Genomic DNA, 14,813 nt, shown 5'->3' on the forward strand with positions numbered 1-14,813 from the left:
CTTTCCCATTCAACTTGCTTTCTAATCCCTTTGACATCTTCATTGATCACCTATGGACTGTCTCCAGTTTCTCTACATCCTTCTTAAAATGTAAGTGCTAGAATTTTACATGATTATACAGATGAAGCCTAATTACTGTTGACTAGAGTAACGTGGTCACCTCTTATCTTTCATGCAATGTTTCTGTTTTGATAAAACATTTTTAGCTTGAAGACTGACTTTCTGTGGTTCCTTCATATGGAGTCCTGCAGTACTTTATGAGATAGCATATTATCAGATTGACAGAGGGTGGGCACGTCTATACATGTCTCTATGGCACAATTGTTACTGCACAGGCATTTAGTACTTCCTTTTGTAAGTACTATATGATGGGTAATAAGAAGGGTTTCTACAGGCATGTCAGTAGCAAGAGGAGGATCAGGGAAATTGTGGGTTCGTGATTAAATGAGGGAGGCAACCTTGTGACAGAAAATGCAGACAAGACTGAAGGCCTTTTTTGCCTCAGTATTCATAGGCAAGGTCAGCTCCCAGACTGTTGCACAGGGCAGCACAATTTGGGGAGAAGGTGAGCAGCTCTCAGCGGTGCGAGAACAGGTTAAGGACTACTTAGAAATGCTGGACATGTACAAGTCCATGGGGCTGGATGGGATGCACCCAAGGGTGCTGAGGAAGCCATCATCTTTGAAAACTCATGGTGATCGGGAGAGATCCTGAACGATTGGAAAAGGGCGAACATAGTGCTATATTTAAGCAAGAGAAAAAGGAGGATCCACAGTACTACAGACAGTCAGCCTCACCTCAATCCCTGGAAAAATCATGGAGCAGATCCTTAAGGAATCTATTTACCACAGATGGTTTCATAGTTTCATAGTAGGTAGGGTCAGAAGGGACCTGAGGAAATCATCAAGACCCCCTGCCATGGGCAGGAAAGAATACTGGGGTCTAAGGACCCTGGCTAGGTCTCTATCTAGCCTCCTTTTGAAGACCCCCAGGGTAGGAGCGAGCACCACTTCCCTTGGAAGTTGGTTCCAGATCCTAGCTGCCCTGACAGTGAAGTCGTGCCTCCTGATATCTAGTCTGAATCTACCCTCTGTCTACTTATGGCCATTATACCTTGTTACTCTCAGTAGTACTTGGGAAAACAGGGACTCTCCCATTGTCTGCTGGTCTCCCTTGGCCAGTTTATAGATGGCCACCAGATCCTCTCTCAGCCTTCTCTTGTGGAAGCTGAACAGGTTCAGGTCTCATAGCGTCTCCTTGTAGGGCCTGCCCTGCTGCCCCCTAATCATGTGAGTGGTCCTCCGCTGGACCCTCTCAATGTTGTCCACATCCCAGAACTGGACTCAGTATTCCAGCTGTGGCCTGACCAGTGTCATATAGAGGAGGAGAATCACCTCTTTGGACCTGCTCGTGATGCATCTGTGGATGCATGACAAGGTGCGGTTAGCCTTCCTGACTGAGTCCCCACATTGGCAGCCCATGTTCATCTTGGAGTCTATAATGACTCCAAGATCCTCTTCTGCCTCTCTGCTCATGAGAAGGGAGTTCCCCAGCCTGTAGGTATGCTGCTGGTTCTTTCTCCCTAGGTGCAGTACCTTGCACTTGTCAGTATTGAACCCCATCCTATTCTCATCCACCCACCCCTATAACCTGTCCAGGTCCAATTGTAACCTGTCCCTCCCTTTTAGCGTGCCCACTTCTCCCCACATCTTAGTGTCATCTGTGAATTTGAACAAGGTGCTTTTCACCCCCTCGTCCAAGTTGCTGATGAAGATGTTGAACAGTGCAGGCCCGAGGACCAAGCCCTGGGGGACCCCACTGCCCACATCCCTCCAAGTCGAAAATGACCTGTTCACCACCACTGTCTGTATACGGCCAATTGGTGACCCATCTAACTGTGTAGGCATCAACACCACAATCTCCTAATTTTTTAACGAGAAAGGGGTGAGAGACAGTGTCAAAGATCTTCCTAAAGTCCAGAAAAAATACCTCCACCATGACACCTGCATCCAAAGATTTTGTGACCTGGTCGTAGAAGGCCACCAGATTGGTCTAATAGGACCTGCCTTTAATGAACCCATGTTGATTGCCCCTAAGCATGCACTCCCCTGCTTGCCCCTCACAGATGTGTACCTGGATAAGTTTCTCAAAGAGCTTCCCCAGGACTGAGGTAAGACTAACAGGCCTGTAATCTCCTGGATCCTCCTTCCTCCCTTTTTTGAAAATGGGGACCACATTGGCCCTTTTCCAGTCCTCTGGCACCTTGCCGGAGCACCACAAGTGCTTGTGAAGCCATGCCAGGGGACCCGCAATGACATCTGCTAATTCCCTCAGCACTCTGGGGTGGAGATCATCAGCATCTGCTGATTTGAACATGTCCAGTCCCTTCAGAAGTTCCCTGACTAGGTTGTCTCTAACCCTGGGCCTGGCTACACCTCCCCTGGGACCATCGGGGATCCAAGTGGTGGGGGGATGACTTGGTCCCTGCTCAGAAAAATGGAGGCAAAGAAATTGTTAAATAGATTAGCTTTGTCATCTGGTGAGACCACCAGATTTCCAAGAGTATCTTGCAGAGGCCCCATGTTACACGGAACCTTCTTTTTACCCCCCATGTATTTAAAAACAGATTTCTTGTTATCCTTGATCCGGGTTGCTAGTCCCAGTCCCATCTTCACCTTGGCCTTCCTAACAGTCCCCCTACAGTCCCAAGCAACAGCGGTATCGTCTTCCCTGGTGATGGCCCCTCCCTTCCATTGGGTGTATGCTTCTTTCTTAGCTTTGAAATGTTCCTGGATGGTTTTGGTGAGCCATGAGGGCTTTTGAGCACTCTTTCCCCTTTGATCCATGTTGGGGTTGCCACTCTTTGGCCTTGGGGAATCATCTCCTTCAGGAATGACCACTTTTCTTGGACTCCCAAATCCCCACCCCTCTGGGATCTCAGTGCCTCCCCAACTAGTCTCCTTAGCTCAATGAAATCTGCCCTCCTGAAATCTAGAGCTGCTGTTTTGCTGCAGGCCTTTGCTACCCTGTGCTGGATGGTGAATTCCAGTAGGCAATGATCACTATTGCCCAGGTGATCAAGCAACCACAGTCCCCTCACCAGGTCGTTGCTTGTGGCCAGGACCAGGTCTAACAAATCATTTCCCCTCGTGGGACTGTGCACCTCCTGGGTTAGATGGAAGTTCTGTAACACAGGCTGGCACCTATGTAAGCGGTCAGACCTGGCTGACTGCTCTTCCCAACAAATGTCCAGATAGTTTAGGCCACCCATGATGACCACATCCTTTGACTTAACTTCCTCTGTGAGCTGACTTGAGAATTCCTGGTCTAGCTCTTCTCCCTGGTTGGATGGTCTGCAGTAGACCCCAACTGTTAAGTCCCTTTTCCCCCAACCCCCTTGTATTCTGATCCACAGCACTTCAGTCTGCCCCTCCTTTGACCCAGTGCTGCTCATTGAGGATGTGAATTTTTCTTTGACATAGAGCACCACACTGCCACCTTTCCTCCCTGTTCTATCCCTCCTGTACAGCCTATAGCCCTTGATGTTTTCCACCCAGTTGTGCATTGGATTCCACCACGTTTTTGTGAGCCCCACTATGTCTGGGCGTGTGTTAGCTAGCAGGAGGGCAAATTCCTTCTGCTTGTTCCCCATACTATGAGCATTACTGTATAGGCATTTAAGGCCTCCTGAAAGTATACACTGTCCCCCTAATCCCAGGACTATCTGGGTCTCTTACCTGGGTATTTCTTGTGCTCATCATGAGTCTTGGCTGGGCTATTCTTGTGGGTGACACTTGGTTTGGTGTTCTGAGACTCCCTCTAACCTCATCCTCCCCTTCCTCCAATGAGCCTAGTTTAAAGCCCACTGGAGAAGATCAGCCAGCCTAAAAGAGAATACATGCTTACCTTTGGAGGAGAGGTGAAGCCCATCCCACCCGAGCATGTCTCTTGTCTTGAAGTATGGGTCATTGTCCAAGAAGCCAAAACCTGCCTTGAGACACCATTCCTGAAGGCACAAGTTGACCTCTCTGATGCAGGTCTCATGGTGCCATCCACATCTGCTAACTGGAAGGACAGATGAAAAGACCACCTGTGCCCCTGTCTCCTTCGGCTTGCCCCCCAGAACATGGTAGTCCTTCATCAGATGATTTGGGCTTCTCCACTTCTTCTGAGCACTTGAAGGAGAATAAGGTGATCAGGAGCAGTCAGCATGGATTCTCCAAGGGAAAGTCATGCCTGAGCAACCTGATTGCCTTCTATGATGAAGTGTCTGGCTCTGGGGATGTGGGGAGACTGGTGGATATGGTGTGCCTTGATTTTAGCAAGGCTTTAATATGATTCCCCACAACATTCTGCCAGACAAGCTAAGGAAGTATTGGCTGAATCAATGGACTGTAAAGTGGCTAGAAAACTGTCTGGAGCATTGGGCTCAGAGGGTAGTAATCACTGGCTCAATGTCTACTTGGCAGCCAGTATCAAGTGGAGTGCCCCAGGGGTCAGTCTGGGGGCTTGTTTTGTTCAGTTTCTTCATAATGACCTGGAAGGTGGCATAGAGTGAACCCTTAGTGAGTTTGTTGAGGACACAAAGCTGGGGGGAGTAGTACATATGCTGGAGGGTAGGGCTAGGATTCAGAGTGACCTAGACAAATTGGAGAATTTGGCTAAAAGAAATCTCATGAGGTTCAACTAGGACATGTGCAAAGTCCTGTACTTAGGTCAGAACAATCCCATGTACTAATACAGGCTGGGGACTGACTAGTTGAGGAGCAGCTCTGCAGTAAAGGAACTGGGGGTTACAGTGGGCAATAAGCTGAATATGAGCCAGCAGCGTGCCCTTGTTGCCAAGAAGGCTAATGGCAAACCGGGCAGCATTGGTAGGAGTGTTGCCAGTATGTCAAGGAAAGTGATTATTCCCCTGTGTTCAGCACTGGTGAGGCCATATCTGGAGTACTGCATTCAGTTTTTATACCCAGCTCCACCCGCTTCTTGACAGAACAAGGAGCAATTGTCTGAAGTTGCAGGAAGGGAAGTTTAGGTTAGATTTTAGGAAAAATTTCCTCAATAGGAGGGTAGTGAAACACTGGAACAGGTTACCAAAAGAGGCAGTACAATCTCCATCCTTGGAGTTTTTTTAAGTCCCAGCTCAATGAACCCCTGGCTGAAATGATTTAGTTGGGAATGGTCCTCCTTTGAGCAGGGGGTTTGGACTAGATGACCTCCTGAAATCCCTTCCAAACCTAATTTTCCCTGATTGTATGGCACAGTAACAGCCCATTCTGTGCTGTGCCATGGTGCATGGTCATTTTTAGGTCCTACATCACTGTAGCAACCTGCTATAATGAGGGAGCTCATTGCTACAGCGATGTAGCTACAGCATCACAGTTTTTGCCCTCCAATGCTACACCATGTATAGACACTCCCGGTTTCTAATGCAAATGTAACAGAGGGCATGTCTACATGAGACATTTACTGCAGTGGACTAATTAGCTAGACTAATTAGCAAATGCCTTGCATCTACATATGCAGCCTAGTTAGGAAAGCATTAAACTCTGCAACATGGTAGTAATACAAGCAGTATCCTGTGGCAGAATCTTTTGCCCCACAGCACTGTGCAGATGCACTGCATGTGTAGACACTAATGTGTCTGGCTGAGGCACAAGGGTGCTTTAGTGTGGGGACTGCCTGCTGCTGAGCCCCACACTGTAGCACCCTCATGCCCCAGCCAGACCCTGTAGCACACTGAACCAGGTCAAAGCAGCCCCAAGCTGGCAGGCTGATTCCCTGGGTCAGAACTGCTCTGACCCAGCTCAGCATGCTGAGTCCTGGGTGCACCAGAGAGTAATAAACTCTGGTGCAATAAACACTTCAAATTAATTGTGTGTAGACACTCCCAGTATATAACAAAATAGTAAAATAATGTACTTTTAGTTATTTGGCTGACAAATTCATCTGTTTTAAATTATGAATGAGGAATTAATATTGAAATTCATAGAGTTAAACAAGTAGAATATTCTTAAGTTACTGCTTTTTATTCATTAAAAAGCACTGTCAGTGAATAAACGTTACTCATAACTAAGGATACTCATAACTAGTTTGTCTAGTGTACATAGTAGTTACATGGCTAAAACACTATAATCTTGAACTACAAAAGAGATCACTTTATTTTCAAATTAGAAAGTTTATCTGCTTGGATAAATGAAATTTGTAAAGTTTGGGCACTGCAGTTTAAAACCCATTATTAATAAAAACCAATATAAATTATGTTTTATATAAATGTATGTGTATTTTATCTTGAACTTTTAAGATAAGTGTTTCACATTCATAGAGATACAATACATTATTTACTTACAAGTATTGCATAACTGATTGAATCATCATGTTCACAACCAGTAATCATCAATGGCTCAAAGGCTAGTTGGGAGGAGGCATAAAGTGGGGCTTCCCAGGGTCTGTACTGGGTCCAGTATTTTTTAACAGTTTCATTAATGAGCTGGATGATGGGACTGAGTGCACACTTAGCAAATTTCTGGGTGATACCAAGTTGGGTGGAATTGCAGGTACTCTGGAGACTAGGGCTAAGATCAAGAATGATCTGGTTAGATTGGAAAAATGGTCCAAAATCAATCGGATGAAAGAAGGACAAGTCATTTAAATGGAAATGGATTAATTGCATGTATAGATACAGACTAGGAAATGCTTGCTTATGTTTTAGTTTTGCCTACATCGGGGTTACAAAGGACCATAAAATGAATCGGAGCCAACAGTGTGCTCTTGTTGCCAAAAATACCAGCAGCATACTGAGTTGCATTAACAGGAATGTCACTTGCAAATCAAGTAAGTGGTTGTTCTGCTCTATTTAGTATTGATTAGGCCCCACCTGGAATACTGCATCCCATTTTTGACTACTTTCTTCAGGAAGAAAGTGGACAAATTAGGAAGAATCCAGAAGTGCATGACAAAACTGATTAGCAGCCTGGTAAACATGACTTATAAGAAAAGGGGGGAGGGAGGGTTGTAGAGTGTGATTTAGTAGCAAACTTCAAATACTTGAAAGGCAATTGGAAAGTGGTTGGAAATAGCCTTTTCTCTGTAGATATAATGGACAGGGCAAGGCACAAGGACCTCAAACTTCAATACAGGAAATTTAGATTGGAGATTAGGAAGAACTTTGTCATGATAAGAGTGGTAAGCATTAGAACAGGCTACTTAGAGACCTTGTGGAATCTCCATTCCTGGAAATTTTTAAGAGCAGATTAGACAGATACTTGGCTGAGCTAGTTTAGTCAGGGATGATCCTGCTTTGACTGGGGGCTGACCTAGGTGACCTCATGAAGTCCCTTTTAGCCCTACTTTCCTATGATACTATATAACTCATTACCACCATTATTTTCAGACATCAATATTTGATGTATAGAGTACATGGCCCACTTAACATGCTTTGGATGCAAAACATGGACAAAAGGATTCAGCTTTCTTTTCTATGTCTATTGCTGCCATTTCCTGTAAAATAAGGAAAATATTTTCCTTATTTCCAAATATTGAGCAAAGTGCTATTCATTAAAATAAATGTCAGACATGAAGAACAGGGCCCTGCAGTGCACTTCTTTACCAAATAATCAGAGGTTTTGGGGGGGAGGTTTAATTCTTATTTTTAAAGGAGGGCTCAAATTGGCCTCCAGATAATCTACTTAATAGTGCCACAACTTTTTTAGAGATGCAAGGTTATTTTGGAAACATAGCCCTCAGATATCTAGACTCATAATTTGTTAGTTAAGTCTGGTAATTAGATATCTTGTTGCTTTAAAATTGTCCATAGGTATCGAAGATAAAACTTTAGAATGAAAATCCAAGATTACTTCTGTCATTAAATTTTTAATTTTAAGACATTGTTATTTTCTATTTGTAAGAGAACCCAATCCAATTTACACCAATAGATATTTGAAATTAATTTCGTAAGCCTAGTGTCTGTACCCTGTCCCTCATGAATTTAGTCAATGAAACAGAAATATTTTAAAGTTAATTAGCCCAGCTACATTAAAGTAGTAAAAAGCTTCATCTGCATGCATAATAAATAATATTATTTTAGCCTTGCTGTGATTACTGAGGGTTCTGCCTGCTGCCTTAGAGAAAATTGCAAGGCACAAATATTTGATTTTTATTAGTGTTGTTTCTCATTTGGTTATGTACTAGCCTTTCTAAAGGCCTAGTGAGCATGTCCTCAAAGAAGACTAGATGATAATTACACATCACATTTACCTTAATGATGAGTATACATTTGGAAAATATTTAAATGTTTGTGAAAATGCCATTGTATGAAATTGTTATCAAATGATCAAAAAAGGATGCTTGGTAGAAAAGGAAATGCTTACAGGATACTATCAGTGCTAAATTAAAATTGGCCCCGATTTAACTTTTCTTGAGAGAATAGGTTTGTGACCTTTTGAAACCTTTAATTCTTACTAAGATGGGAGGAAACTAAATTTGATCTAGTCTAAGATTAAATGAATGGGTCAGATCTTCAGCTGATAAACTGGTATAGCTTCATTGGGTATGGAACTATTATGATCTATACCAGATGAAGATATAATTTTTAATTTAAGTGCTATTTTATCCTTCCTCACAGTAAAAAGAGCAAAGATTTGCTCTCTTTCAGAATGGCTCTCAGTAAAGTTTATTGAAAGAAATCTTCAAAACTTTTTCCACAAAAAATGGGATTTTACTGTGACAACATTTTACACGAAAATTATCTGGCTATTGTAAAAATCTGTTTTTTTCATCGACAAACCAGATATCCTGAAACACTAAACTAATTTGATTTGGCAATGACTGTAAAGTCCCTTGTGGGATTTATACTTCAATTTCCTCATTTTCATTCTTCTCTGTGGTTTAGGTACCCCTAGTTAGAATATATGTCCTGTGATACTGCCAAATTCATAAAGCAAAGACTATGCTTTATGCATGGAACAAAGTACATACCATAAAAGTAAAATGGTATTACCCAAATTACAGCTACTCTGGTATACCATTGCAGCATTTCTGAATTGCATCCTCCTTATTTTCAGCCAAAATATATTTTTTTCAGTTTTTCTCAAAAAAAAAAATCGTGGGGAAGATCCTGTCATGAGCAGGGAGATGGACTAGATACTCTACTTTCCTGCAATCCTGTGATTTAGTGTGCCATCTTTGTACATGCTGAGGAAAACTTCCAGATTGTGCTCGATCTTTTTGGAGAAGCCTGTGAACTTCAGGCCTCTCCCTCAACACTGAGAAGACTAAAGTGCTCTATCATCCTGTCCTGGGCAATGAATGTAACTGCCCTCCCCAAATTACCATCAAGGGAAAGACTGGGGAGGTAGTCATCATCTCCACCCTACTCTACAAATATGAAATATGCATGGCCTTCTGCCACCATCTCTAGAGCCTGAACAGGTATCACCAGCAATATCTCTGAAAAATCCTCCACATCAAGTAGGAAGACTCCCCAATAAATGGTGAAGCCAATGTTACCAGCATTGAGTTGGTGATCCTCAAGCACCAACTTCACTGGACTAGACATTGTGTACAGATACCCAACTCTTAACTCCCCAAACAAGTACTCTACTCCCATCTTAGTAGTAGCCTGAGATCTCACAGTAGCCAGAGGAAATGCTACAAGAGAAATACCAGCCTACAGCCTATTTTCCCTTATAGAAAGAACTGCAACTTCTGCATGTGAACACTTAAGTCACCTCAAGACCCATCAATGAGCTGTGAGATCATCCTGAAATTGAGGAATTGCTGATGGCGATAATCCTGTGATACCTATATGACCCTATATTAGCATTTACATTTCACTTAAAAAAAATCCAAATTTTCTGCATGTACTTTTTGCCAACCAGCTTTAGCTATGGAGCCTGCCCATAACATATACGGATATTCTTGGATCTACTGAAGGTAACTTCTCTACAATGTAAGTTGTTCTCCACAATGGAAAGGATACTTTGATACGTGCAATAGAGCAAGAAAATCTGGAGAGGGAATATGTGTATACTTCCTAGTCCTGTTCATATATAATATGAAGTGCTCTACTCTCTGCTTGTGATGCTATCTCCCCCAGTTATGCACATCCCAGGCCTCCATCAAGTTCTGAAAAGAAATTAGACTGTTTTGTGGGAAGCTTCTGACTGTTCCTTACCATACAGTAGGATCAGATCCATGTGCAAATGGTTTTTATTATATATACATCGTGAAGCCATATATCCCCAAAGCACCTTTGCCTACTTAAATGGCCTCTCAAAGGATCTTCACTTAGATCTTAGGTCTTTTACCAACATAATTCTCTTTCTCTCAGACTCAGTTTTCAAGTTGTGGTCCTTTTTCCATTTATTGTGAGAGTCTCAGCAGGTCTTCATTTAATTTAGAGCTGCAGCTCTGCTCTCTCTCAGGAACAATACTGGAAAGAGGTAGTTAGCTGTGTTTGTCTGAAGTCAGACAGAAGGTAGGGCAGGGTAATACCTTAGAGGCTTTTTTAGGAGGGCATAAGCTTCCATAGGGGACAGATGACTTAGATACTACTTAGTCAAGCAGCAAAATGAGTAAGGCATTGGGGGCCTGGCAGCAGGGCCCAGGGACTTCTTCCTGATTGGTTCTCCATGGCATTATGTTTAATTTTATTGGGTGAGCATTTGGTAACGTTTTTGCAAGTATGGCTTTCTGTATAGAAGAAAGAGTGAGGCTCTTGGAGAGCTGAGGAGAAAAAATGCTAGTCTCGTGGAGGATAGTGAGTTGAAGAGAAAGAGGAGTCCTTAGACAGAGTAGAGAAAAGAGCAGAGGAGGAGTTTGATGGAGGACAGTGTGGAGAGTATCATTCCAAGGAGGCCAGAGTGGAGTCTGAGGAAGGACAGAGGAAGCTGTAGGCACAATGAAGACTTTGCTTGGAGCTGAGAAGTTTGCTGTGCTTTTGGGATGTCAGCACTTAACCCCCACCCTCCTCCCCTCTGTAAGACGATCAAAACACCTCTATAACTCTTGATGATGGCAGTACTAGAGATCACCAGAGTAGCCAGGGACAGAGAAGAGCCAGGATATCAAAGCCAGAAGCTTTCTCTTTGTGAAGGCATGACAGGATTGGCTTCACGGGTCCTTCAGGTGACAGACAACAAAGGTGACTGCTTCTTGGTGAATCCCAAGGACAGAGCTTCCCCTCAAAAGTGGCATGATCCATGATGGGGCAATTGTTTTACCAATGTCCTGAACAAGATAAAACCAATCAATTCCATTTTCCTTAGGGCAGGATGTCAACATAATCAAGATTAGCAATCTGTATTAATTCCCATTTGCCAGTAACTCCACATTCCACAGAAGACCTGCCCAGTAAACCAGGACCACCAAGATGCACATAATATTTGTAAATTTGATACAATTATCTGTTAATATCACTGGGTCCCATAGCATCTGTAGCACTTAATTAAAATAATCTTGAATATTTGATACTTTAAAAGTCTGGATCTTCCACAACACAAATCAGTTCTGTTTTACTGGCTGTATCTACATGACACCCTTACTGTGCAGTAGTTTGTTACTACTGTACAGTAGCATCACGGGGCACAAACCATGACATGACACTACTGCACAGTAGTAATGCCAGTTACTGCACAGGCATTTAGTACTACATTTCTAAAGTACTAAATGACTGTGTAGTAACAGCTGTGCAATCAGTGTCTCATGTAGATGCAGCCATTTAGGATTAAATTTGTCTGTATGGGACATTGCACAGTCATTGCACAGACTGTGGGCAATTCAGTTTTTACATTCATTTTTTGAAAATTTATGTTTAAAGCATTCCTTAAAAGCATGAAAAAACCATATAGATTTTTCCTCTCCACAGCTGGACGGCGTTACATAAGAAATTTGGGTTATCTGAAAACCACATGAACAAAATGACCATACTTTAAAAAATGTAGTAATTTTCATCATATTGAACTGTAAGAAAAAAAATCTTCCCCATTTGCAATAAAAAACCTATTGAAAGCAATAAAATTAGTTATAGTTCCTAGCAATTTGTTTTCTATGATTGCACGCACATACTATATTGTTGTTAGAAAGATGCTCTGGAATACTGGGCTACTAAAAGTTCATGCAGCCAGACCAGTAGTGTCTTTCAAACTAAACTCATGTAGAGTAGACATTATTTATTTAAGAGATTTTTTTTAACAGCGTGCTTAATAAAATCGGGAAAGTGAATGTACAAAATCCCCCAAAGGTTTGCAGGATCTAACTTTAAGGACTTTCACAGATCAAAACCAACACCCAGAACTGCAGTCAGAAAAAAATGGAAGGCAATGTAGATCATGCATTGCAAAGCTCATATTCACTCTGCAAGAAACACTACAGAGAGAAAAGCTACATTGTGCACTGGGAGTTCTGTGTGGCTGTATAATGCAGTAGTATGCATGGGATTCTGGATTAACCTCAACTGCATAACTATGAAGATGTCCTTAAGAGAAAACATCTTTCTCTGCATAATAGCAGGAGAATGTATAGTTCTGCAACTTAGTTGCTTACACACAGGCAGGGATCCAACTTCAAAGAGAAAATTTACTAATAACACTTGGATAATCCTCCTCAAAGAGCATTTGTGAAGAGCATTTGTGCACTGCCATAGCTGACAGTCCAGCAACTGAAAGAGAAACAGAACAGATGAATAAAGATGAATGCATTTTCAAAGCATGTGAAACTTTACATCTTTCGAGTGGTAGTGTAGAGGAGTTGGGTGGATTGAAGCTGAGCTGGAAATAGAAAAATGAAAGAATAGAAAAATAATGTGCCCAATTCTTTCTTTATCCACATTATTTCTTTTACAGTAAGTATTATGTTTTCCCTTATTTCTTCTCTATCACTGTAGCCCCTGGAGTTTGTCAGTACTGACTCCTGTCATGGGCAGAAGTACAGTAGTTAGTAAGTATGGCCAAGTCATGTTACTAGCCCATGCAAGTTACTTAAAAATATTGATCTTTGCCAACAATGTTGTGTCCTACTTTCATCACACCAGTCTTACCTCAGTCCTGCTTCCTTTTTTCTTGTGTAGCAATGCCTTTGCATTCTCAAATTAATATCTCTTTTCCCTTCCTAGTTAGCTTGACATTTCTCCCAAGCTGAACTTTAATCAGAGACCACATATAAAAATTGGCTTTAAGTTATCTGGGCCTGGGTTTGTCATCTGTAAACTAGGGATAGTGCTTGGCTATCTGATATGGGTGTTGCATGATCAAATCAATTACGACAATATTATTACTGCTTTTAGTTTTAGTCCCACACTGGGAGTGGAGTGACGTCTCGCTGCATCAGGGAGAGCAGAAGGTCTGAATTTCAAGGAGGGGGAGAGCTTGCTGGCATGCAGGAGGCAAGGCTGTGTGTACAACTGCTATCCTTTTCCCAGGCCCAGGAGGCAGGTCAGAAGATACAGGCAGGGGAGAAAAGTACAGTTGACCAGACTGTCCAGTTGGCTGGTTGCAAGCTTTAGTTAGAAAGGTGAGAGGATCCTTGAAAGCAAGTTTGTTTTGGGTCAAGAGTAAAAGGAGAGACACTTGGAGAGGAGACTTTTTCCCATTTATCCTAAAACAACTAAACAAACAACTGTCCTAATATAACTAAGTAACACCACTCAACTATTCAGTGACTAATACTAAACAGTTACAGTTGCCATAGGAAAAAAAAAAAGGATCGGCCTGACCTATGATCCCAATAACCAATTTAAAATTCAAATCCAGTACACATCCTGTAGTAAATAAAATTACTGCAGCCATCAGGTTTATTATTAGTTATAAACTAATAACTTTATTTTTAAACTGCTTACATTGATGTATTCTGGTGGTGCAGCCTCAGGATGCCTGCAGAGAGAATCCCAGAGCTTGTGGATAACTTATAGCTAAATGACATAATAACTAGCACCTCATGCAGACAGATCAGCAGAACCCCACTGAGGAGAATTGCTTGTGGCTAAAATCAATCCTGTGATGAATTGGCAACCACAGAATAGATATTGTAGCATACTGGGGGCTCTTGTTTAGTTTTGCTTTTGTTTTTTGTCAATAATGGAGCATCTGTACTTTGAATGGACTGATACTGAGCCAAAAAGATGTCAAGCATCACAGCAAACAACAATACACTAGCCAGTGCTCAAGGTGATAGAAACATGAATTGAAACCATCTGCATTCTGAGAATAGAGATATAATCTTAGAAATTTCTTGTACAGGTATAAAGGAAACCTTAATAATGCTGGCTTCTCAATACATGCTGACTTTTAGATTTCTAACACCTACAATGGTATTAATTTCATTGTCAATAAGATGCAATTTAATAGGAGCTAAAAACCATTGAGAACTCCATAATAGTCTTCTATTTTAAATGCATTTATTTAAATAAATCTTGTTGTATCCCAGTGCTTATACACATCATCCTCCACTCCAGCTGAATCAATATTAGACTCAAATGATAGAGAAATCTGAGTTCCAGCAGCCTAACAATGAAAGCTCATCAAATGTTTGTGAATGTCTTGCCCAGTGGCAACATGTAAATTGCAACCAGTAAATAGGGCAGAAGATGAGCAAAAGTCTCCTGCTGACATAAAATGACATCTGTTAGCTAGATAAGAGCAGAACCAATGCAATCAGTGTGCTGCCAGCATGACACTTAAATTCTGGCTCAATCTAGCATGATGTGATGATCAGCTATATCATTCAGAAGTGGTTCTTAAAGTGTGGTTCTACCCTGAAGATGTGACTCCAAAAAAATGGCACAGTAGGGTACTATATTTATTGTCTCTAAATGACTC

General features: G+C 41.9%; 1 long non-coding RNA gene across 1 annotated transcript; it reads left to right on the forward strand.

Moving 5' to 3' along the window:
* The first annotated feature begins 315 nt into the window (after positions 1-315).
* Positions 316-11,690, forward strand: LOC109308226. The gene is made up of 3 exons (XR_002100557.1): positions 316-354; positions 515-519; positions 11,662-11,690. It is a non-coding gene; the product is annotated as an uncharacterized LOC109308226 (long non-coding RNA).
* The last annotated feature ends 3,123 nt before the right edge of the window (positions 11,691-14,813 follow it).

Source organism: Crocodylus porosus, unplaced genomic scaffold, assembly GCF_001723895.1.
Source record: "Crocodylus porosus isolate Cpor-Errol unplaced genomic scaffold, CroPor_comp1, whole genome shotgun sequence".
Lineage (NCBI taxonomy): Eukaryota > Metazoa > Chordata > Crocodylia > Crocodylidae > Crocodylus > Crocodylus porosus.